This window comes from Moschus berezovskii, chromosome 20 (assembly GCF_049115385.1).
Source record: "Moschus berezovskii isolate FMDL1 chromosome 20, NW_MosBer_1.0, whole genome shotgun sequence".
Classification (NCBI taxonomy): Eukaryota; Metazoa; Chordata; class Mammalia; order Artiodactyla; family Moschidae; genus Moschus; species Moschus berezovskii.
In genome coordinates, this window is record NC_142479.1 from 46,415,286 (window position 1) to 46,439,239 (window position 23,954).

The 23,954-nt window shown below is 45.9% G+C and overlaps 1 protein-coding gene across 2 annotated transcripts in view; it reads left to right on the top strand.

The window, feature by feature from the left end:
• The first annotated feature begins 3,266 nt into the window (after window positions 1-3,266).
• Window positions 3,267-23,954, top strand: part of SHMT1 (serine hydroxymethyltransferase 1) — a 39,062-nt gene continuing 18,374 nt past the window's right edge. The window contains exons 1-2 of one of the 2 annotated variants that reach the window (XM_088828949.1): window positions 3,267-3,292; window positions 5,217-5,280. The gene's annotated coding sequence lies outside the window, so the exon portion shown is untranslated. Of the gene's footprint in view, window positions 3,293-3,347; window positions 3,391-5,216; window positions 5,281-23,954 lie in introns of those variants that run through there. The other variant, XM_088828948.1, reaches the window with a different exon arrangement.

Here is a 23,954-nt window from a genome sequence, read left to right on the forward strand (position 1 = left end):
GCCCACTTGCCTAGAGTCTGTGCTCCACAACACGACAAGCCTGCATGCCACAACTAGAGAGTAGCCCTGACCACCGCAACTAGAGAAAACCTGAGCACAGCAATGAAAACCCAGCCAAAAGAGAGAGAGATGCATGCCTCATTAGTTAGAGGTGAAAAGTCACACAAGACCACAGCAGTGGGTTTCATTTAGGGCTGACATCTAAACTCACAGTACAAACTGCTCACATAGCACCTAGCTGACTTAGAAAGGATGTGGAACAGGAAGTACAGCAGCACACCATATAGCGCGCCACGGTTCTGATGACTGCATATGGGTTAGGTTCTAGCCCCAGAGGATTCAGCAAAGAGGACCCGCTGGCTCTGTGACTCCCTACTTGTCTGGTGGCAATGTGACAGTATGAGGTCACATGCATTCTTCAGCAGAACTACGGCCCATACGTTACAAGTTACACCAGCTGTCTAGAACAGCAAGCCGAGAGGCAGCCTTCAACAGCAGTTGAAGAGCACACACAGGTCCTACAGGAACGTCATCTGAGTTCAGACTACAAGTCAGCTCCTGGAGGAGGAATTCACAGCTATGAAAGCTTTCCCTCTAGTCACAGATGTCTGCAACATTTGAGATCACTGGACAAAAAAGTTAAATAAGACAAAATGGCTGACACTTGTTGAAGCCAGATAATGAGTTTATCAAACTATGCTTCAGTGCTTGAAACTTTTTATTATAGGAAATCAAAAGAAATAAAATCTAAAATGGAGGTGTTCACCACCTGCTTTCATTTCCTGTGTGGTTTACCAATGAGTTAATTCCTTCTGTTTAAAGCTCCCTCCTCTCAAGTCATAGCGCAAATCTCCCCTCTTTTATGTGGCGCCCCCTCCCCACTCCGACTATAGGATCCATCCCTCCATCCAATCCAAGTGCTTATTCTTCTGGACTCTTCCTGTTGCTTTCTTTCAGTTGCAGGGCACAGAAAAAGAAAAAAAGGAAACTCTGCCACATAACCAAATAGTCCTAGATTCCATGTCAGGCAGGCTTGGACCCAGGGTTCCAAGCAGGTGGCCAGGCCCCATGGCTCTGGCCCTATCACATGGCTGTTGCTCCTCGGGGTGGCTTCCTTTTGCAGACACTACACGAGGTAGCAGAAATAGATGCTCTTCTGGAACTCTCTTGCTTTCTCCATGATCCAGTGGATGTTGGCAATTTGATCTCTGGTGCCTCTGACTTTTCTAAAACCTGCTTGGACATCTGGGAGTTCATGGTTCACATATTGCTGAAGCCTGGCTTGGAGAATTTTGAGCATGACTTTACTAGCGTGTGCTGCTGCTGCTGCTAAGTCGTGAAATGAGTGCAATTGTGCGGTAGTTTGAACATTCTTTGGCATTGCCTTTCTTTGGGATTGGAATGAAGCCTGACCTTTTCCAGTCCTGTGGCCACTGCTGAGTTTTCCAAATTTGCTGGCATATTGAGTGCAGCACTTTCACAGCATCATCTCTCAAGATTTGAAATAGCTCAACTGGAATTCCATCACCACCACTAGCTTTGTTCGTAGTGATGCTTTCTAAGGCCCACTTGACTTCACATTCCAAGATGTCTGGCTCTAGGTCAGTGATCACATTATCGTGACTATCTTGGTCGTGAAGATCTTTTTTGTACAGTTCTTCTGTGTATTCTTGCCACCTCTTCTTAATATCTTCTGCTTCTGTTAGCTCCATACCATTTCTGTCCTTTATCGAGCCCATCTTTGCATGAAATGTTCCCTTGGAATCTCTAATTTTCTTGAAGAGATCTCTTGTTTTTCCTTTTCTGTTGTTTTCCTCTATTTCTTTGCAGTGATCACTGAGGAAGGCTTTCTTATCTCTCCTTGCTATTCTTTGGAACTCTGCATTCAGATGCTTATATCTTTCCTTTTCTCCTTTGCTTTTCGCTTCTCTTCTTTTCACAGCTATTTGTAAGTTTCTGCTTCATTGACTATGCCAAAGCCTTTGACTGTGTGGATCACCATAAACTGTGGAAAATTCTGAAAGAGATGGGAATACCAAACCACCTGACCTGCCTCTTGAGAAACCTGTATGCAGGTCAGGAAGCAACAGTCAGAACTGTACATGGAACAACAGACTGGTTCCAAATAGGAAAAGGAGTGCGTCAAGGCTGTATATTGTCACCTTGCTTATTTAACTTATACGCAGAGTACATCATGAGGAACGCTGGGCTGGAAGAAGCACAAGCTGGAATCAAGATTGCCGGGAGAAATATCAATAATCTCAGATATGCAGATGACACTACCCTTATGGCAGAAAGTGAAGAGGAACTCAAAAGCCTCTTGATGAAAGTGAAAGAGGAGAGTGAAAAGGTTGGCTTGAAGCTCAACATTCAGAAAACAAAGATCATGGCATCTGGTCCCATCACTTCATTGGAAATAGATGGAAAAACAGTGGAAACAGTGTCAGACTTTATTTTTTGGGGCTCCAAAATCACTGTGGATGCTGATTGCAGCCATGAAATTAAAAGACGCTTACTCCTTGGAAGGAAAGTTATGACCAACCTAGATAGTATATTAAAAAGCAGAGACATTACTTTGCCAACAAAGGTCCGTCTAGTCAAGGCTATGGTTTTTCCCGTGGTCATGTATGGATGTGAGAGTTGGACTGTGAAGAAAGCTGATCGCCGAAGAATTGATGCTTTTGAACTGTGGTGTTGGAGAAGACTCTTGAGAGGCCCTTGTACCGCAAGGAGATCCAACCAGTACATTCTAAGGGAGATCAATCCTGGATGTTCATTGGAGGGACTGATGCTAAAGCTGAAACTGCAATACTTTGGCCACCTCATGCGACGAGTTGACTCACTGGAAGAGACTCTGATGCTGGGAAAGGTTGGGGGCGGGAGGAGAAGGGGACGACGGAGAATGAGATGGCTGGATGGCATCACCGACTCTGTGGACATGAGTTAGAGTGAACTCCGGGAGTTTGTGATGGACAGGGAGGCCTGGCGTGCTGTGATTCATGGGGTCGCGGAGAGTCAGACACGACTGAGCGACTGAACTGAACTGAACTGAACTGAACAAGAGGCAGCAGCTACCAGCTCCTAGGCACTCTTCCTTCTGGAGGGACTTGCAGAAGCCTTTGTTCCAGCATGCTCAGCAAAAGTCCCAAGGCTTGCTTTCATTGGCCAGGCTTATCACATGCCCACCAATCAGGGAATGTCTGGCCCTGACTGGTGGGTCTGGGTCACATGCTGCACGCCTGGCCCTGAGGCGAGTCAGCGATGTCAGCGACTCGCGAAGATTCAGAAGCAGGTGACTCTGGGAGGCAGGTGACTCGCGCTGGGGTTCCAGCATCAGTGAGAGATGAGGCGAGTCAGCGATGTCAGCGACTCGCGAAGATTCAGAAGCAGGTGACTCTGGGAGGCAGGTGACTCGCGCTGGGGTTCCAGCATCAGTGAGAGATGAGGCCAGAAACGCGGTGGGGGACCTCGTTGGTGACATGGTCCAGCCCTCCTCAGAGGCCGTTAGGGTGCTTGCTGGTTCTGAGTGGTTTTTCGTCCTGTGAGTCCCCAGAATGATTTTTGGACGCCAAAGGGGCTGGATTTGTCTTCTCCTGAGAGTCCTGGTGAACGCGCTTCCTTTCTGCTCAGCTCCCTGTCTGGAGCCGCGCCGCTGGGGCTGTAGTTCCAAGAGAGGCCTTCAGGGGGCGATGGAGAGGCGAGAGGCGAGACTCCATTCAGTCCTTTCAGTTCAGTTCGGGTGCTCAGTCGTGTCTTTTCGCGACTCCGTGGACTCCAGGACGCCAGGCTTCCCTGTCCATCACCAAGTCAGTCCTTTGGGTTTTGCTTTTTAACTGTATATGGAAAAGCGCCTCGTGCAGTCGATGAGTCCTCACAAAGGGGACGAATCTGCGAGGCCCGCGGCCGAGGGCTCAGGAGCGCCCTGGTGCCGCCCACGCTCCCCTGACTAACAGTGTATTGTTTACACCGGCGCCACGCTATAGTATGGACTCCTTTGTGAGCTTCCTCTGCGCCGTCGTGTGTAGTTGTGTTTCCATGTGAACACGTTTATTCTCAGGTTCTGCGGTCCCCGCGTTCATTTGTCTGCTCTAGTGTTGATGGGCATCTGGGTGATTTCTGGTTTAGGCCATTATGAATAAATAATGCCGCTGGGAACGTTTCACATATGTTTCAGTGGACACATATATATGCACTTTTCTTGGGTGTACACCTGTGAATGGGATTGCTGGGCCACAAGTTGTATACATTTTTTAGTGTCAACGGATACTGATTGCCCACACCCTTTCCAAGGAGGCTGAGCGGATTTGCACTCAGGGTCCAGTTGCACTGGGTACTCTCTGTCTTTTCCTTGTTAGCCATTCAAGTTCAATAGGTTTTTCTTTTGCGGGGGGCAGTAATATTTATTTGGCCACATCAGGTCTTGGTTGTGACATGTGGTATCTAGTTCCCTGGTCAGGAATCGAACTTGGACCCCCTACATTGAGAGCCACTGGACCACCAAGGAAGTCCCTCAATAGGTTTTTAAAAAACAGCCTGATTGAATTGACATACTGTAAATTTCGCCTGTTTTTATGTGTACAAATCAATGCTATTTAGTAAACTTGTGCAATCACCACAGTGAATCAATTATGGAACATTTCCATCATTCCTAGACCCATCATGCCCTGTTTAGTTTGTTTTTTTACCTCGTTTTCTTCAACAGTCTTTGGGCACTTGTCTGGTGCCAGGCACTTTGCTAGGCGATATGAATAACTGAAAAATCAGGAAAACCTGGTCCTTGCAGCCTAGAGAGAATCAGACATAATCCAATTGCTGTAATCTACAGAGTAGTGTGGGATGTGCAGTGACCCAGAAAGTGACAAGGGTTTCTGACGCTTTAATTGCAAATGTGGGGAGGGAGCAGGGGCAAGGTGTAAGACAAGAGGGAAGGGATATCAGCTTGACCACCACCTGGGAAAATGTCCTTCCAAAGAAGAGCTCATCCTTCTAAACCTTGGGGGTTTTCCCAACCACAGGGTTGGTTAGGAGTCTCTGCCCTTTACCCCCAGAACCTCCTGGACTTCGATACAGGTCTGCCTCCTTCCTGGACTGAGGGCAGTGAGGACAGGGTCTTGACTTTCTTCACTATGTGTCTCAGGCTCCGAGCAGTGTCTTAGAGGCTTTCAAAGTGCCCCAAGCTGGGGCGCCTAAGGTGACAGACATGTATTCTCTCACAGTGCTGAAGGCTCAAAGTCAGAAGCCAAGGCGTGGGCAAGGCTCTTCTCCCTCTGAAGCTGACAGGTAAGTCCTTTCCTGCCTCTTCTAGCTGTGATGGTACTGGCAGTCCATCGTGATCCTTGACTTGTAGCTGCATCACTCCAGTCTCTACCTTCTCATCATAGGGAGGTTTTGTGTATGCATCTCTGTGTTTCTGCTGTTCTTCCGGGGAACCAGTCATATTGGATTTAGGGCTCCCCTACCCCAGTATAACTTAATCTTAACCAAGTACACCTGCAAAGACACTGTTTCCAAATTAAGTCACATGTGAGGTTTCAGATAAACAGGAATTTGGGGAGGGGCCACTAGGAAGCCCAACACAGTGCTCAGAAAGCCTGTTGGAAGATGCCTGCCTTTCCTCGTACTCTGAGCTGGCACTCACTATGGAGCCTGCTGCTGGCTTTGGTGTGAAAATCTCCTTGATGGGGTCAGGGTGGGGGTTCAGAAAGTCTGTTAGATCATATCTCCTGGGTGTTCAGTCTGTTTTCCTCTAAAAAAATAGTCAAATAATGCATGGTGTTGTAAAATGAAAACAAGTGCAAGGAAATAGCCCCAAAAGAGAGCTGTTGCCAACTCCAGGATCTGTTATTTCCATCTTACATCTCCTGATTTTCAACTAGTCAGGTTGTCACCTGGAGTAGAGGCTACACTTCCCAGTTCCCAGATGGTGAGGGAGGCCACATGACTAAGTTCTGACCAGTGGGATGAAGTGCAAGTGTTACTTGTCAGTTTCTAGAAAGTTCTCTCAAATGACAGCTCATGGGTGCCCTTTGCCTTTTCTTATCTGTTGCTTAGAAATCAGATGTGGTGCTGGAGTACCTTCCTGGAGCATGAAGTCAGGGTTGCACCCCAGGGATGAGAGAGCAGAAACTGCTGAGGCAGCCTGAATTGTGGTTGTCTGTGAAGATACCATAGCAGCCAGGGCAGCCATTCCATACTTGGACTCAGATGTGTGAGACACACCAGCTTCTGTCTGTGGTTGTGTACCAGATCACCAGGGGTGGACTAAAGTCACATGCGTGTATTATCTCACAGTGCTGGAGGCCAGAAGTTTGAACTCAGCATCGCTGGGCCATGTTGGGGAATCAGCAGGGCCTCCCTGCCTCCAGAGGCTTTAAGGGAGAATCTGCTTCTGGCCTCTGCCAGCCTCTGCCAGCATCTGGGGACAGCAGCCTTTCTTGGACTGTGTTCGCATCACTCTGATCTCTGCCTCAGAGACCCTGATGCTGGGAAAGACTGGGGAGGATGAGAAGAAGGCAATGGAGGATGAGAAGGTTGGATGGCATCGATGGACAGGAGTCTGAGCAAACCCAGGGAGATAGTGAAGGACAGGGAAGCCTGGCATGCTGCAGTCCATGGGGTTGCAAAGTCAGACACGACTTAGCAACTAAACAACATGCTGCCAACTGTGTGTATATGTGTGTAATCTCCCCCTGGCTCCCACTCAAAAAGGTATATGTGACTACATTTAGGGTCCACATATATAATCCAGGAAAATTTCTTCATCTCAACATCCTTGACTTGATCATATCTGCTGAGACCCTTTTACCAAGTAATGGAGTATTTACAGGCTCCAGGGATGAAGACTTGATGTCTTTGGGGGGCAGTGTCCAGCCACTGTTGTTCATGTCTCTGTTACTTTGTGCTGAGAGGAAACCCCAGTGAACAGACAAGAATACATGGAAAGGAATTTTCTGGGCAGCATTATGTGTAATAACTGAAGAATGGAAATGACATCCATGATCAGCTGACTTCAGAGAATGTAGATTAATGATCTGGTATCGTGGGACCTTATGCAGTAATGAAAAGGAAGCATTTATCAGCATGGCTAAGACCCGTGCAGAACGCTGTGCTGAGCTCCATGCTGGTGCTTGAGGGCCCAGCCCTTCCCCATATGAGCCCCCAGTCCAGAACCAGTCATGACAGCATAGCGTAGGCACAGCAGCAGAGTGTCCTGGACCTCTCATTGAGCTGGGAGGTTTGGATATTGGGGGATAGTTAGGTTTGAGCCAGATGGGCTTGGGGGAGGGGCATTCCAAGTGAGGAGAATTCCAGGTGCAAAGACTTGGCCGTAGATTGGCTTTGGCCATGTGAGACGAGAGAGGGGAGCAGAGGCGGTGGGGTGCTGACAGGCTCAGGCAACAGAGACCTAACGAGAGGGACTTCCTGGCCCAAGTGATGGAGTGCTATGTCAGGCTCGCCCCCTCCTGTCAGCATCCTCCCTGACCGTAGGCAGTCACCAGGGCGGCGACAACCCTCCTCCTTTAGTCCAGAGTGGAAAGACATTTCCGCAGCCAGGGAGGACAGTCCTGGATCTTCCCTGCATGCAGCTGTTCCCCCTGCAGCAACTCAGTGACTCCCCACCCTTCTCTGCACCGCCCTGCATCCTGGGAGCTACACTGGTGAATTCTTGCATTTTTGGTTTGTAACTCCTTTTTATTCTCTGAAAAGACAACTACATCAGGCAATAGTTAGCAATCTATGCAGGTGGGCATATCATGTACAAAGATGTACTTTGTGACAATAACAGCGTGAAGGAGGGGGAGGATGCAGCTGTTTAGGAGCAAAGTTTTACTAAACTGTTGAAATGAACACTAATCTTGAAAACATTATGTAACAGGAAAGAAGACAGACAGGAAAGGCAACATATTTTATTAAGTGAAATGTGCAGAATAGGCAAATCCATAGTGATAGAAAGCAGATTAGCGGTTGCTAGATGTTGGGTTTGTGTGTGTAGGAGGGGGCGAGGAGTGGGGATTACTACTAACTCCTTTTGGGGATCATGAAAATGTTCTGAGATTGAATGGTGGTGAGGGTTGCATAACCTTGTGAACCTATTGAAAACCACTGCATTTTATGCTTTGGAATAGTGAGTTTTACCATATACAGATTATTTCTCAATTTTTTCAAAAAGAAAAACAAAAACTTTATCACCCTGGTATTACTCAACTGTTAAAAAAAAAGAAATAATGCCATTTGCAGCAACATGGATGGACTTAGAGAGTGTCATCCTGAATGACGTAAGTCAGGTAGAGGAGAAATATCATATGACATCCCTTATATGTGGAATCTAAAAAGAAGTGATACAAATGAATTTGCTTACAAAGCAGAGACTCACAGACTTAGAAATGAACTTATGGTTGTTGGGGGTGGGGAAGGATAGTTAGGGAGTCTGGGAAGGTCATGTACACACTGCTATATTCAAAATGGGTAATCAACAAGGACCTATTGTATAGCACATAAAACTCTGCTCAATGTTATGTGGCAGCCTGGATGGGAGGGGGAGTTTGAGGAAGAATGGATATATGTGTTATGTGTGGCTGAGTCCCTTTGCTGTTCACCTGAAACTGCCACAACATTGTTAATCAGTTGTACCTCAATACAAAATAAAAGCTTTAAAGTTTGGGAAAAAAAAAAACAACCTTACCACCCTGTATGTAGCAATAGGAATGTACTTAGAGGCAAGGAACAGACAAAAACAAACGGAGTTTGCCCACAAAAGGAAGCCAGAGTAGCTGTGCCCAGGTGTCCACTCCAAGTAGTGGCAGGGCTGCCCAGAGGGTGGTATGTAAATGTGACTGGAGGTAAGGGTGTAGTTCAGAGAACCTGACTTTCTCATGCTCTTTCAGGTGATGCTGGTCTTAGGACCAAACTTGCTGTAGCAAGGTAGTGCTGGTTATCTCCTGCTATGTCACCTTCACAAAACCTAGAGCCATGAAAAACGATTGTTTCCATGTCATGGTTCTATGAGTTGACTGGGCTCTGCTGGGTGGTTTTTCCATGGAGGATCTCTCTTGCAGTTGTAGTCAGACAGATGGTGACTGGGGCTGGAATGTTCCTAAGGCTGCTCACCTGGGTTCACCTGTCTGGTGCCCCGGCTGGGCTGGCTACAACCACCAGGGACTAGACAGGCCTTGACCCCTTTCTATGCAACCTTTCCACGTGGCTACTTTTCCACATTCCTTAGAGTAGTCTGCCCTGTGACATGGCAGATAGATTTTCCTAGAATAAGTGTTCCAAGACACAGAAAGTGGAAACTGCAGGGTTCCTGTCTCCTGAGCCTTGAAATGGGTACATTATCATCATTCTTTGGTGTTCTAATGGTTGAAGAAGTTGCAGGGCCCACTCGAAGGAGAGATCACATAACTCCTCAATGGGAGGGGTTTTAAAGAGATTTGGGGCATTTTTTGGACTTCCCTGGTGGTTCCGTGGATAAGAATCTGCCTGCCAATGCAGAGGACATGGGTTCCGTCCTTGGTCAGGGAAGACTCCACATGCCACAGAGCAGCTAAGCCTGAGCGTCACAGCTACTGAGCCTGTGCTCTAGAGGCCTGTGCTCGGCAAGAGAAGCCATTGCTCACCACAAGAGAAAGTCAGAGTGCAGCAATGAAACCCAGTGCAGCCATAAATAAAGAAAGAAATTTGGGGCCATTTTTAATTCTCCAAAAAGGTTCTGATAGGTTCCCTTGACAAGGGCTCATAGGTACACTGCTCCCTCTTGAGTCCTTGTACGGTCATGACAGTTTCCCTGCCACCTGGCTTGGTTGTAGATGTAGGCTGTGAGATTTTGGTGTGCTTTCCTGGTTGAACTGTTTTTATGTAGGAATTTGGGGATATTTAAATACTACACTAACATTGCCACCGTCACAGGACTCTTCCCTCTGGGCTTTAATTTGGATCTGCATATTTTTTTATTCCTGATACAGGTCGTCACCCAGTGTGGGAGCCACAGGGCTCATAGAAACTGTAGGAATGTTCTGGCCAATGAACCCTCATCTGCCTTTGGCTATGTGACCTCAAGTGGCTTGAACTTTCCAAGCTTTTTTCATTAAAAAATGAAAATGCACACTTTGAGGAGATGTGTTTAGAGATAGCAGATAAAGGCATTCGGCACATATTAGACAGTAAAGAGTAGGTATAAGAAAAATAAAAAATAAGACCGTTGTTAACAGATTGAAGAGAAAAACAAAGAAAAATTGGAGGTGTGGGCGGGATGGTAAGTTGAGCCAATCCTTCTGGAGCAACTGGTAATATTTAACAAGAGCTGGGCAGCTGTTCTTTGCTTTGGCCTGGAAATTCCCCATCAGGGAATATATTCCAAGGAAATGATTCCCAAGGGGAAAAATGCAGTTTTTCTGCAGATGTTTTTAATAGCACTATTCATGATAGGAAGTAATTGAAAAGAAAACAAGTGACTAATTTAAAAAGCCTTGAAAAAGCAGAGGAAGAGAGCATGACAGCAACAGAAAAGAGAAGTGTAGGGAGTTCAAGGGGCCAATCCCTCCATGGAGCAACCATTAGGCAAAAATCAACAGAACTAACTTATTTTGGAACTCTGGAATCCAGCCAAGAGCTTACAGCAACCAGGGGAGTGCTTAATGAGGGGGGGGAAATTAAGTTTCAGTATGAGGGGATTGTGGTGTTTTTGCTTCCCTTATTGCCACAAGTGGCTGTGGAAACCACAGCCTGTGTTCCTGGTGTGGTCTGTTGGGTAAGGGATCAGTGTGGACTTTGTTCTTAAACACTGTGCTGGAATGTTTTAACCAGTTTGGCAGTTCCCTAAGGCCCTGGTGCCAAGATGTCTCTTGATTTCGCCCGCCTCGGGTTAAATCCATTTTCCAGGAAGTGACAGTCAAAAACATTTAAAGATCTAGAGTCCCTTAAGCCATCTGAGGCAAGGATGAGTGGACAAAATGGCAGCAGATGGCCTGAAAGGCCTGGGAGGAAGGGGGCTGAAGAGAAAGATGATGGATGGAATAAGGCTTTGAAGGACCGAGGCATATATGAGGGTATTTGGACTACAAAGAGCACGCCCAGGGACAGATGCTTACACAGAAAAGATCTCCCAGGGTCCTAGGCTTACAAATCTAGTGGACCCTTGGGTTCTGCATAAGCAGAAGATGAAGCAGAGTCCTAGGTGGCCTGGCCAAGGTTGTAGGAGCGTCCAGCTCAGATCCAATCTGCACAGATTGGGAGGAGGATTGTTTATTCTCCTTAGCTCCAGGCATTTATGAAAATCTCTGTGCACTGACATAATAGAACAGAGAGTTCAGTCATGACACATGGCAAGGAATACAGTTTTTACAAAATACCTTGGAAAAGTCACCAAAAACAAACAAGCAGAACATGTCCATTCTTAACAATAAATAACAACAAACTCTGGGGAGAGTGAAGAATCTGATTTTCAGAGTTTCTACATTATAGTACTAAAAATATCCGGTTTTCAGCAACAACAAAAAATGAGCAATGCAAAGGAAAACAAAATGTGTCCCATTCACAGGAAAAAAGAAATTAACAAGAATTGTCCCTGGCAGAGCCCAGATATTCAACTTACTAGACAAATACTTGAAATCAGTTGTCTTAAATGTACTTAAAAAGCTAGAGAAATCCAGGAGAATGATGTATGAACTAATGGAGAATATTACTAAAAAGGAATAAATTGTGAAAAGCAACACTATGGAAATACTGGAGCTGAAGAGTACAACAGTTGAAATAAGTTCGCTGGGGATCAGAACCAGATGTGAGCAGGCCAAGGAAAGAATCAAGAATCAGCAGATGTAAAGATGGAGCAAGTGAAATCATTGAGTCTGAGGAGCATAGACACAAAATCATGAGGAAAAATGAACAGAGCCTAAGGGGTGTGTGGGACATCACCATATGTATCAATGGATGCATGATGAGAACCCAGGAGGGAGAGAGGCAGAGAGACAGGGAGAGACACACACAGAGTTAAGAATAGTTAAAGATACTAAGGCCAAACACTTTCCAAATTTGATGAAATCATAACTTGCATATTCAAAACCTCAGTGAACTAAAAGTATGACAAATCCAAAAAGATCCACAAAAGGTATATTATATTCAAATTGTCAAAAATCAAATACAGGAATTTGGAAAAGTTAGAGAGGTAGCAGAGCCAGAAATTTGTCACCCCACCTAGAATTGCCCAGGCAAACTTTGTCTCAGGTAACTCTTTTGGAACTCTGGAGTCTATTGGAGGCTTGTAACTTCCAGGTAAAGGTTTGAACAGAAAAGGGTGTCTAATCAGAGTCAATTTTAGCTCTTACCAGGATAGCAGATCCCACCTCCTACCCACCAGTGCTGTGGCAGGCAGCTGTGCATGGGTGTTTAGAGCAGCTTGTATGAGATTGGCAGGAGCCAGGCAGAGGGGAGAACCACATTCTTCAGAAACTGCACATCTGTTCCCTCATCACCGATTGCTGCTTCTGATTACAGACATGCAGACTCGAGACAGGGCTCTTGTTGCTCCACCTAGTGTTGCAAGCCACATCCTCTCGGAGTAAAGTGACTTCCAGGGAATGGAAAGGACCAGGCCTTTTTTTCCCTTCCTTTATTTCTTCTCTTTTCCTCATTTTGTGACCCAAACGTTGAAAAATAAGACATCGAGGAGTTCCCTGGTGGCTCAGTGGATGAGAGTCCACTTGACAATGCAGAGCACACAGGTTTGATCCCTGATCCAGGAAGATTACCTCATGCTGCATGGAGCTACTAAGCCAGTGAGCCACAAGCACTGAGCCCGTGCTCTCGAGCCTGCCAGCCACAACTACTGAAGCCTGTGTGCCTCGAGTCTGTGTTCTGCAACAAGAGAAGTCACCACACTGAGAAGCCTGTACACCACAATAAGAATAACCGCTGCTCACCTCAACTAGAGAAAGCCCATGCATGGCAACAAAGACCCAGTGTAATTTTTTGAAAAAAGAAGATATCCAAAAACAACTGCAGTACAGAGGAAATTAGAAAGTCATTGTGCATGCCCAAGGGAAAACACAGGTGGTCTCAGAGGATGGGGAAGATTTAGACAGGCATATTCCATGGAGCTGATCTGTGGGAATATCTTTAATTTTTTTACAAAGGTTTTAAGCCCATGGGAACCATACCATCTTTTTGGGTTTTCATTAAGGTAATCGACTAAAAGAAAAGGCTGTCCTGAGCTTCCCTGGTGTCCAGTGGTTCAGTCTGTTTCCACTGCAGGGAACACAGTTTCCATCTCTGATTGGGGAAGTCCTGCATACTGCACCGTGCGGCCAAAAATAAAATAAAGTTGTCTTAATGTCCTTGTCTGCTAGCTTCAGCACCTCTGTCATTCTGCATCTGTTCAGTTCAGTTCAGTTCAGTCTCTCAGTCATATCCGACTCTCTGCGACCCCGTGATCTGTTCAGTTCAGTTCAGTTCAGTCGCTCAGTCATGTCCAACTCTCTGCGAACCCATGAATCACAGTACGCCAGGCCTCCCTATCCATCACCAACTCCCGGAGTTCACTCAAACTCATGTCCACAGAGTCGGTGATGCCATCCAGCCATCTCATTCTCCGTCGTCCCCTTCTCCTCCCGCCCCCAACCTTTCCCAGCATCAGAGTCTTTTCCAGTGAGTCAACTCGTCGCATGAGGTGGCCAAAGTATTGCAGTTTCAGCTTTAGCATCAGTCCTTCCAATGAACACCCAGGATCGATCTCCCTTAGAATGGACTGGTTGGATCTCCTTGCGGTACAAGGGACTCTCAAGAGTCTTCTCCAACACCACAGTTCAAAAGCATCAATTCTTCAGCGATCAGCTTTCTTCACAGGCACGCCTCTAATTTTTTATTGGACGCTGGACACTGTAGGTGTTACTTGTTGAGTATCTGGACTTTGGTGTCTTCCCTTAAAGGATGTTGGACTTTGCTCTGAAAAGTGGTTAAATTACTCGTGATGTGTTCAATCTCTTTGAGATTTTTAAAAATAGTTTATTTCAAAATAATTATGGATTCACAGGAAATTTCAAAGATCATGCAGAGTGGGCCCATTGAACCCTTCACCCAGTTTTCTTCCACAACTGTCTGTTGTACATTATCAAAGTCAGGAAATTAATGTTGATACAATGTATGTATAATTTTGTGCCATTTTATCACATGTATTGATTCATATGTGGTTGTCTTCTTTATAATGGTTTTACTTTCCACGGTCCTAAGACACTGAATAGGAAAATTCCCCAAATGAATAATTTATAAGCTTTAAATCGCACACCATTGTGAGCAGCGTGATGGAATCTCTTGCCGTTTTGCATGGGACGTGAATCACGCCTTTGTCCGGCTTGGTCCACCTGTTAGTCACTTAGTAACTGTGTCAGCCTACCAGACCAGCTGACGCAGTGTCACAGACCTTGTGTTCAAGTGACCCTTTTTTTTCTTAATAACTGCCCCCAAAGTGTGAGAGTAGTGATGCTGCAACTCAGATCTGCCAAAGAGACACCCTACAGCGCTACCTTTAAGTGAAAAGGTGAAAGTTCTCAACTTTATAAGGAAAGAAAGAAATTATATGCTGAGGTTGCTAAGATCTACGGTAAGAAAGACTCCTTTTTTTCCAAACTGATGTATAGTTGATGTACAATATAAGTTTCAGAAGTACAACATAGTGATTCACAGTTTTTAAAGGTTATATTCTGCTTAGTCATTATAAAATATTGGTCATTTTCCTTGCACCGTACAATATATCCTGTAGCTTATTTATTTTATATGTAGTAGTTTTGAACCTGTTCATCGTCTGCCCATATCTTGCCTCTCCCCTTTTCCCTCTCCCTACTGGTAACCACTAATTTGTTCTCTGCATCTGTGAGTCTGTTTTAGTTATTGTGGTTATTTTCACTAGTTTTATTTTTTAAAGCCCACATAATTGATATCATACAATGTTTGTCTTTGTCTAACTTAATTCACTTTGCATGATACTCTCCAAGTCCAGTCATGTTATTGCAATGGCAAATTTTCATTCTTTTTGTGGCCTAGTGATATTCCACTGTGTATGTATACATCTTTATCCATTCCTCTGTCAATGGGCATTTAGGTTGTTGGAGATTTTATTATTTTCCTGTTATTGACTTCTATTTTGGTTTCATTGTGATCAGAGAACATACTCTGATTTCAATTCTTTTAAATTTCTTGAAGTTTGTTTTACAGCCCAGGATGTGGTCCATCGTGGTATCTGTTCGCCGTCACTTGAAAGCACGTGTAATCTCTTGTTCTGTTGTTAGGTGGCATGTCCTATAAATGTCAGTTGGATTGAGCTGGCTGAGGGTGCCTTTGGGTTCCTCATTATCATCTCTGGTTTCTGCCTGAGGCTTGTTTCAAAGTTTTGCTAGAGGAGAGTAGATTAGCTTCCATCTGGGGGTGGTTTGGATTTACTACTCAGGTATGCTGGCTCCAGGGTGTCGACCCCATGCCCTCTGCCATCACTGGGGAAGCTCCTCTGGCTGCTCAGAGTTTGAACATCTTTCCCCGTTAACTCTGGGGATTTGTCAGCTCACAATTCCCTGGCTGTTTTACCTCTTTGAAGAGTTTTTCTCTGTACATGCAAGTCACATACTCGGCAAACTCAAAGGAATTCCACACACAAAGGAATGCCTCATTCTCCCCAGCCCTGACTTCCACCCCCTCCACCCGCCAAGACCACCAGCCTCTGTGCCATCCCCTCATCCAGGATCGTCTCCACACACCCAACCAAGGCAGACCGCACTTTTCCTGGAGTGTCCGAGCCCCCAACCCCTGGTTGTTCAGTATCTGCAAAGAGCTCTTTGATAGGTTTTACCCAGTTCCTAGTTGTTTATCAAGGAAGGTTAAGTGCGATCTTTTCTACCGTATCATGCTTGAGGAGGAAGTCTGTTTCATATTTTTAACATTCTGAGAATAATGCTTTTACATGGCAACACAGGGAAGTGATGACAGTGGAGTTTTAAGTTCCTTTTTGTTTTAAGTGTTGCTGAATAGGGAGAAAGAAAAAGTTACAGAGGCAGCCTGATGTCTAGGAGGAAACAGTGGGTGGAACTCCAGCATCCTGCCTGCTCTTCTGTCCTGCCTACCTCCCTTCTACCTCCTTTTGTCCAGAGAAATCAGACCTGTGAGTCTGATGTGACCCTCCTCGGGGCAGGCTTCCTTACCTGCCACAGGCCGAGTTAGTGGGTCTTTTCTTTGCCAGCCCCTCTCCCATCTTGCACACCTCCCCCATCCTAGAGTTTCTCGCTCCTTCTCCTCCAACAGCTGTGACACTTCACTCAGATGGTCAACACCACCTGGGAGTAGATGAGCTGGTCTGGGAGACTGTGTAGGAGAATGAAGACCATAGATCATATCTGGAGAGCCCATAGCCTGGAGGAAAGCAGAGGAAGAGAGGAGTCCAAAGTGGACGTGATAAAAGCTCAGAGAGGTCAAACATCTTACTCAAGGCCACACAGCACATTCACCTTGCATGCCTCAATGTGCCTTTGTGGCAAAATCAAAGGTGTCCACTCTCACTGAGCTGTGTGGCCTCTCCTAATTGGCTGGCATCCACTCTGAGTAAGACCTCCTCCCCTGGAAGGTAGTATTTTGATCTACTTACATATGTGTACTCTTGTCACCCAGTGTTGGCTGAGGCTCCAGCTCCTTGTTCCACTGTAGCATCAGGAAGAGCCAGCAGAGTAGGCAGAGAGCAGAAAGGTCTTAATTCTTGAGTTTCAGGTCATTTGGGAACTTCCTCACAGAGCAAATGGTTTAAGAGAAAAGGGCTTAGTGGCAGAGAGGAGGCCTTGGGGTTACAAAGGCCTCTCCTTGTGATTTAGAGTAGGGAAGACACTGGTGAGCCAGACGATTTTACATTCCACTGAGCCTCTAAAACAAGAGGACTTTATCTGGGCTGGAGACAGAAGCAGTCTGGAGGGGAACAGATGGGCACGCCAGGCTCCTGCGAAGGGTTCTGCCCCCAACTGAGCTGTGGGGCAGGCCGATGTGGGCAGTGGGTGAATGGAGACCCCAGATAGCTTTGGATGACCTTGGAGCAGGGAGAGGCAAGACCCAGGGGTCTGAGTCTACCCTGTGGAGTAGAGATAGTCAGGGGGCTGACACACAGCCAGGGGGGCACCGGGGGGGTGGGCACAGGAGAGAGGGCACAGGGCATTACACAGCCAAAGAGGTGGGAGGGTACACAACATAGTCTTTAGGGATCAAGGCCATGAATGCACTGTGGTTGCCAATAATGTGTGTAAAGTGGACAAAGGCCCCTGGCCTAGTCCATGCTGGGCACCATGCGACCCTTGAACATCGATGAAGCAGCCGTAGTGGACAAGGCTGTGGTTGACTGAGTTCCTGGAACTGCATGGCTTCCCTCTACTTGAATGCCACAGAGTGGAAGCATTCAAGGCATTATGTGGCTGTCTGGATTTGTCCACGCAAAAGCAAAGAGGCGTTGGGAGTCTGGGTGCAGAAGAATCCTAAAGAAAGCATCCTTTAGGTCTAGCTCTGGGAATCAGTTTACAGTCTCTGGAACTTAGTCAATATGGTGGTGTTACTGTTGTTCATTTGCTAAGTTGTATCCGACTCTTTTTGACTCCATGCAATGCAGCACACCAGGCTTCCCTGTCCTTCACTATCTCCCAGAGTTTGCCCAAATTCATGTCCATTGAGTTGGTGATGCTTCAGTATCAGTCCTTCCAGTAAATGTTTAGGGTTGGTTTCCTTCAGGACAAATGTGGCTAAGTGAAAGTTGCTCAGTTGTGTCCAACTCTTTGCAACCCCATGGACTATACAGTCCATGGAATTCTCTAGGCCAGGATACTGGAGTGGGTAGCCTTTCCCTTCTCCAGGGAATCTTTCCAACCCAGGGATTGAAGCCAGGTCTCCCACATTGCAGGCGGATTCTTTACCAGTTGAGCCACAAGGGGAGTTCCACAAGGGAATGATCAGGTGAACTGGGACTACTGCCTCATTAACTGCCCTTAAAACCAAGCCAGACTCTGTGGGGCTCCCAGGCATGGAGGTCTTTTTGTCCCCCATTTCTTGTAGGTAAGACTTCAGCCTCCCTGATCTTCCTTGAGTTCCAAAAGGCAGATTGGAACAGTTGCTGATTCAGGGCGGAGCAGCCAAGAAACAAGCTAAGGCAAGATTAAAGGAACTCTAGAAGCTTATCACGGAGAAGGCAATGGCAAGCCACTCCAGTACTCTTGCCTAGAAAATCCCATGGATGGAGGAGCCTGGTAGGCTGCAGTCCGCGGGGTCGCTAAGGGTCGGACACGACTGAGCGATTTCACTTTCACTTTTCACTTTCACACATTGGAGAAGGAAATGGCAACCCACTCCAGTGTTCTTGCCTGGAGAATCCCAGGGACAGGGGAGCCTGGTCGGCTTCCGTCTACGGGGTCACACAGAGTCGGACACGACTGAAGTGACTTAGCAGCAGCAGCAGCAGCAGAAGCTTATCAAGATTAGGAGACCCCTGGTCTTGTCAGGCCCCATCTTTGACTCACTGTTATAAACCCTCATCCAGTTCTCTGAAGTAGAGCCACACAGGTTTTTTGAGGCAGAAGCCTGGTGTGCCTCCCTTTGCCTGGGAAGGCAATAAAGCTGTCTTTTTTTACTTCATCCAAAACTCTGTCTCTAGGATTTGTTTCAGCATTAGCGTACAGAGAGGTTGGGCTTTCAGTAACATCCTCAGGACTTGAACAAACCTGTATTCTCCATTATATTTTTTTTTTTCAAAATAGCTTAATTTATTAATCATTCTTTTGTCTTCTCTATATTTTTTTTTTGAAGTTTAGCATTTTTTTTTTTTTTGAACAGAGGAAAATTTATGCGTCGAACCTGGACTGGTCACTTATGATAATATACATGCTACAATTCCATTCTCCCCAATCATTCCACCTTCACCCTCTCCCACAGAGTCCCAAAGACTGTTCTAAATGCCTATGTCTCTTTTGCAGTCTCTTATACAGGGTTCAGGTTACCATTTTTCTAAATTCCATGTATATGCGTTAATATACAGTATTGATGTTCTTCTTTCTGGCTTACTTCACTCTGTATAACTGGCTCCAATTTCATCCACCTCATTAAAACTGATTCAAATGCATTCTTTCTGATGGCTGAGAAATACTCCATTGTGTATATGTACCAAAGCTTTCTTATCCATTCATCTGCAGATGGACATCTAGGTTGCTTCCATGTCCTGGCTATTATAAACAGTGCTGCAATGAACATTGGAGTACATGTGTCTCTTTCAATTCTGGTTTCCTCGGTGTGTATGCCCAGGAGTGCGATCGCTGGATCATATGGCAGTTCTATTTCCAGTTTTCTGAGGAATCTCCACACTGTTCTCCATAGTGGCATTATATTTTATAAGCAGAATTGTTGCAGGAAAGGGGACTTCTTCCAGGGCCCAAGAGTGGGCTTTTGTCTAACACAAATGAATTGTCCAAATGGCAGGGTCATAGCCCATATTTTAAGAACTTGGTTATTAGAAGTTGGATACCTTGTTGGGCCTCAGGTACAAGAGTCTCTTGCATAGGTAATCAGCATTGGGTTTAACAGGCTCTGAACTGGGAGCAGATTAATAGCTTTCTCAGGGACTTCAGCATCCCAGACAGCGGGGTCCACTTGAGAAATAATGTGGGCTGTAATGGAGACCTCCTCTGGTTGGGACTAAGGCAGATTGCCATGGCGGTATCCAGAGTGGAGTATCATTTGGAATAGATTGAGCAGGTCCCTTCCCAGCAAGCAGCTTCATGCTTTCTGGAGTTATTAGTAATTGTCCTCCACTCTTCCCCAGTAGCATACTGGACACCTTCCAACATGGAGGGCTCATCTTTTGGTGTCACATCTTTCTGTCTTTTTATACAGTTCATGGGGTTCTCACGGCAAGAATACTGGAGTGGTTTGCCATTCCCTCCTCCAGTGGACCATGTTTTGTCAGAACTCTCCACTATGACCTGTCCATCTTGAGTGGCCCTGCATGGTATGGCTCATAGCTTCATTGAATTATGCAAGCTCCTTTGCTACAACAAGGCAGTGATCCATGAGGTGCGGTGGCACTCAGGCATGAGCAGAAACTGATGTGCAGAGGTAAAATTCCTAACAAGCAGCTAGGGGTGGGGAAGAGGGGTTTCTGAATCACTTGGTTTGGGGCCATACATCAACCCTGAGAATCAGACTGGATTGTCCAGGGAAACCAGTCAGCACAGAGCAGGCTGCCCCCATACCTAATAGAAAATAATCTTCCTACCTGCCACATCAAGGGCTGCTGCAACTCCTCTGAATGACCAGGTATCCTCTGGGAGCCAGGGAGGGTCCTGGGCCCTGTCAGTCTTCTGGAGGCCTGAGTCCCCTTTGGGACTGAGGGCAGTCCCGCTTCCAGTGATCTTCCTGTTTATATTTTGGACAGGGTCCTGGTGGCCCTCTTCCCTGAGGGTGACATTCACCCTTCCAGTGGCCTTCCTGGCTGTGCTTCACACACATCCCTTCTCCACAGGGCAGGGCTCTTATCTGGGCTTCTTGGACCCTGTCCTTCCCATGAGTTTTCACAAGGAAAAATAGCCCTGAGGTGGTGCAGGCATGGGAGCTGCATTTTATTTTTCTCCCTGATAGCCCACCAGGACTTCCCTAGTGGCTCAGACAGTAAAGAATCTGCCTGCAACACAGGAGACCTGAGTTCAATCCCTGGGTCTGGAAGATCCCCTGGAGAAGGGAATGGCTACCCACTCCAGTATTCTTGCCTGGAGAATTCCATGGACAGAGGAGCCTGATGGGCTACAGTCCACGGGGTCACAAAGAGTCAGACACACTTTTACTCTTCATTGATAGCCCAAAATGTAAGAAAGGAGTGTGCTGCCAGGGACTTCACTGGGTGGGGCTTTTCAAGGGATCGTCACAGAGATAAGCCCTATAGGCAGTTTATTGGCCTGACCCCAAGTTCCAAAGAATAGCAAGGAGAAATAAGAAAGCCTTCCTAAGTGATCAATGCAAAGAAATAGAGGAAAACAATAGAATGGGAAAGACTAGAGATCTCTTCAAGAAAATTAGAGATACCAAGGGAACATTTCATGCAAAGATGGGCATAATAAAGGACAGAAATGGTATGGATCTAACAGAAGCAGAAGATATTAAGAAGAGGTGACAAGAATACACAGAACTATAAAAAAAGATCTTAATGATCCAGATAATCACAATGGTGTGATCACTCACCTAGAGCCAGACATCCTGGAGTGTGAAGTCAAGTGGGCCTTAGAAGCATCACTACTAATAAAGCTAGTGGAGGTGATGGAATTCCAGCTGAACTATTTCAAATCCAAAGGTCTGTCTAGTCAAGGCTATGGTTTTCCCAGTGGTCATGTATGGATGTGAGCGTTGGATTGTGAAGAAAGCTGATTGCCGAAGAATTGATGTTTTTGAACTGTGGTGCTGGAGAAGACTCTTGAGAGTCCCTTGACTGCAAGGAGATCCAACCAGTCCATTCTAAAGGAGATCAATCCTGGGTGTTCATTGGAAGGACTGATGCTAAAGCTGAAACTGCAATACTCTGGCCACCTCATGCGAAGAGTTGACTCACTGGAAAAGACTCTGATGATGGGAGGGATTGGGGGCAGGAGGAGAAGGGGACGACAGAGAATGAGATGGCTGGATGGCATCACCGACTCGATGGACATGAGTTTGAGTAAACTCCGGGAGTTGGTGATGGACAGGGAGGCCTGGTGTGCTGTGATTCATGGGGTCGCAAAGAGTCGGACATGACTGAACAACTGAACTGAACTGAAATGATGATGCCGTCAAAGTGCTACACTCAATATGCCAGCAAATTTGGAAAACTCAGCAGTGGCCACAGGACTGGAAAAGATCAGTTTTCATTCCAGTCCCAAAGAAAGGCAATGACAAAGAATGTTCAAACTACCATACAGTTGCACTCATCTCACACTCATCTGCAAAGTAATGCTCAAAATTCTCAAAGCTAGGCTTCAACAGTACTTGAACAGAGAACTTCCAGATGTTCAAGCTGAATTTAGAAAAGGCAGTGGAACAAGAGATCAAATTGCCAACATCTGTTGGATCATTGATAAAGCAAGAGAATTCCAGAAAAACATCTACTTTTACTTCATTGACTATGCCAAAGCCTTTCACTGTGTGGATCACAACAAACTGTAGAAAATTCTCCAAGAGATGGGAATACCAGACTACCTTACCTGTCTCCTGAGAAATCTGTATGCAGGTCAAGAAGCAACAGTTAGAACTGGACATGGAACAATGGACTGGTTCCAAATTGGGAAAGGAGTACGTCGAGGCTGTATATTGTCACCTTCCTTATTTAACTTATATTCAGAGTACATCATGTGAAATGCTGGACTGGATGAAGCTCAAGGTGGAATCAGGATTGCAGGGAAAAATAACAATAACCTCAGATATGCAGATAACACCACCCTTATGGCAGAAAGCAAAGAGGAATTAAAGAGCCTCTTGATGAAAGTGAAAGAGGAGAGTGAAAAAGCTAGCTTAAAACTCAGCATTCAAAGAACTAAGATCATAGCATCTGGTTCCATCACTTCATGTCAAATAGATGGAAAAAGGGAAACTTTATTTTCTTAGACTCTAAAATCACTGCAGATGGTGACTACAGCCATGAAATTAAAAGACGTTTGCTCCTTGGAAGAAAAGCTATGACAAACCTACAGTTCAGTTCAGTTCAGTCGCTCAGTCGTGTCCGACTTTCCGCGACCCCATGAATCACAGCACGCCAGGCCTCCCTATCCATCACCAACTCCCGGAGTACACTAAAACTCATGTCCACAGAGTCGGTGATGCCATCCAGCCATCTCATTCTCTGTCGTCCCCTTCTCCTCCCGCCCCCAACCTTTCCCAGCATCAGAGTCTTTTCCAGTGAGTCAACTCGTTGTATGAGGTGGCCAAAGTATTGCAGTTTCAGCTTTAGCATCAGCCCTTCCAATGAACACCCAGGACTGATCTCCTTTAGAATGGACTGGTTGGATCTCCTTGCAGTATAAGGGACTCTCAAGAGTCTTCTCCAACACCACAGTTCAAAAGCATCGATTCTTTGGTGATCAGCTTTCTTCACAGCTGGAATCAAGATTGCCGGGAGAAATATCAATAATCTCAGATATGCAGATGACACTACCCTTATGGCAGAAAGTGAAGAGGAACTCAAAAGCCTCTTGATGAAAGTGAAAGAGGAGAGTGAAAAGGTTGGCTTGAAGCTCAACATTCAGAAAACAAAGATCATGGCATCTGGTCCCATCACTTCATGGGAAATAGATGGAAAAACAGTGGAAACAGTGTCAGACTTTATTTTTTTGGGCTCCAAAATCACTGCAGATGCTGATTGCAGCCATGAAATTAAAAGACGCTTGCTCCTTGGAAGGAAAGTTATGACCAATCTTGATAGTATATTAAAAAGCAGAGACATTACTTTGCCAACCAAGGTCCGTCTAGTCAAGGCAATGGTTTTTCCCGTGGTCATGTATGGATGTGAGAGTTGGACTGTGAAGAAAGCTGACAAACCTACATATTATATTAAAAAGCAAAGATATTACTTTACCGAAAAAGGTCTGTATAGTCGAAGCTATGGGTTTTTTTGGTAGTCGTGTATGTGAAAGTTGGACCATAAAGACAGCTGAGCGCTGAAAAGTTGATGCTTTTGAACTGTGGTGTTTAAGAAGACTTTTGAGAGTCCTTTGGATATCGAGGAGATCAAAACAGTCATTCCTAAAGGAAATCAGTCTGAAATATTCATTGGAAGGACTGATGCTGAAGCTGAAACTCTAATACTTTGGCCACCTGATGCGAAGAACTGACTCATTGGAAAAGACCCTGATGCTGGGAAAGATTGAAGGCAGGAGGAGAAGGGGACGACAGAAGATGAGATGGTTAAATGGCATCACTGACTCAATGGAGGTGAGTTTGAGCTC